Genomic DNA, 2568 nt, shown 5'->3' with positions numbered 1-2568 from the left:
TAATGTGAATTTATATATAGTTTGCCGGAGGTAGAAGTTGTGCAGGACGGCGATCCTATAAGTGACGATCGTATTAGATTTCTTTTTTTAAATTTCGAATTTCGAAAAACAATTGCCGAGTTGTGTCGTAAAATTATACATTACTTAAATTTTACTGCACGTCACTATTGACAACAATGTCCATCAATTAGCTCCTTTAACGTAGTTATGAATTAATACGAAACTTGATTACCGGACAAACGTCAAAACGGCTATCATAGCGTGCCGGTGTTATAGTGTGAGTCAACCTGCGACCATTGCACATTACTTTCAAACATTTATTTATTCGTGATATAACATTACGTGCAAATACATTTATCATTACAGGCATCCAAATCGATAATGTAATGTAAACGTAATATAGTATGTAATATTTATTTCCGAAAACTTAAGTGATGCCAAATACATGTAATATTATTAGTATAATTATTCATAAAAATAATACATAATCCTCTCGATTAGAGCATGCAAAAACCGAGTGGCTTTTAAAACCGATATTTTTCGATTCTTTATTTTCGGCGGTTGTAGAGTTTTTTCGAACATTTTTCTATTGTCACCCAAACAATTTTGTAAAAGTGTCAGAGAACTAAAAAAATACTGAATCAGGGTTTATAAATTGTATTTATTGTTTATGGAATTCACAGCTAATGAGATCTACGAACTTCTTGAATTGCAATAAAATGAAACATATCCACAAACGCGCAAATATTCCAAAACAAATGCACATATTCAGAGACAAGCAATCTTAACAGCACCTTATTTTTCTATCTGATCTTATGAAGTGTTACCACTGCTAAGCTTGAAAATCGGAAATACGAATATAACAATTACTTAATTTAATACACAAGTCATGTTTTTATTTCTGTAAAAAGCCAGTAGGTAAAAATAAGGTGACTTGTAAGAAGTCTCTAAATTGATTTGATATTTTTCTGTATCTAATCTCCAATTGGAGAGGATGTGGGTAACGTTTTTCTGTAACAAATGAAGCAATAAACATGTTAGACGTTCTGCTAAAAAAGTCGTTGAAAAACCAAATACAAAGACACGACAACAAGTACATAGAAAAATTCGTGAGGTCCGCTGGTTCGTTCCGTGGCTTGGTTGGTATAGCATCTGACACGGTATGCTAGAATACGTCGGTTCGAATCCGGCCGGATCGAAAGATTTTTTCTTAAACTATCAAACGACATTTTTTTATTATTGTTGCTACCTAAAGGTGCCCGCCCTCATCTCGTGGACGCTGTCGCTGTATAGTAGTCAGGTTTTTTGTCTGATATTAGTGACGGAACAAATCTGTTTCAGCGCCACTCGGAACTCTAACATCACCAAGATCTGAGACATATGTTGACATGTGCCAGTAATTTGACCAGCATTCTTAACCCTGCAAAACCGAAACGCAGGTTTTGCTAACATTATTGCTTAGCGGCTGAAATATAATAAGGTGGCAGTACTTCCGTGGACTAATTCTTTCACAAGAAACTCTATTGCTCCTAAACCACGTATCCGAGTTCCTAGCATTTAGTTAGCGGTTATTCTTCATTCATCATATTATGAGTTACGAATTTACGTTTCATTGATTTTAAGACACAACCGAAAATACTGTAAAACCCGGGTTTTCTTCAGCTGAAAATCGGGTTCCTAAATGAACGGTTATTCGGCTTTTTCTGCTAACCGAGTAACAGGTTTGCATGCCCTACACTCGACAAAAGCCTTCAAGGCGTGAGCGACAGAACAGAGTGCTGGGCTGCGTATATACTGTGACGGTGTGACCTCCTTACACCGTCATATCACCTTTTATATCGCCTCTCTCCGCTTGTATCCTATCATTTTTTTTATTTTACTTGTATTTAAATTTTAAATTTGAATTGTTCCATCTTCCTTTACTTTCTCATTTTGTTTTAGTACCACGGTCACTCCCTGCTCGACCGCCACAACAGTCGGAGCTATTTCAAATTCCATCGCGTATAACCGCTAACTTTGGTTCTTTACTACGTTTATAATCATTAAATAAGCTAAATCATGTGTAATAATTTATAAGTCTACAGCCTTCATGTACCTATATCTGTAATTCAGTAACTCGGCCCATTTAGGGCCCTTTCTTTAAACTTTACTTCTATAATAAATTTTGTGGACTGGAAGTTTCCCGTTTCATTGCCGTGAACCTGTTCACGGCTAGTTAGGGTTACAACCCTTTCACCAAATACCAACCCTAAGTAAAAAGCTGAGACTGCATTAGGATATTTCAACATCGATTCCAACACGCAGCGATCAGGCTCCGCATCAGCAAAATCGAAACCCGTGTAACCTAGTTAATAAAATTCATTATTAATTATAATTTTATAGAGTATCCTGAAAACGAACCTGAGGCCAGCGGCTGGGAGAACAAAGAATTCAGACATTGATTCGCAAAGAACCAGAATAATATGTATGTAAGTCAAACAAGTACATTGAATTACCCAAAGTTGTAAACATAATAAAATAAACATAATTTCAATAAGAAAGAAGATATCCATAATATTAACCTTAGAG

The sequence above is a fragment of the Hyposmocoma kahamanoa genome, unplaced genomic scaffold, assembly GCF_003589595.1.
Source record: "Hyposmocoma kahamanoa isolate Upper Pololo Valley unplaced genomic scaffold, ASM358959v1 172, whole genome shotgun sequence".
NCBI lineage: Eukaryota > Metazoa > Arthropoda > Insecta > Lepidoptera > Cosmopterigidae > Hyposmocoma > Hyposmocoma kahamanoa.
This window is presented reverse-complemented; position numbering follows the sequence as displayed.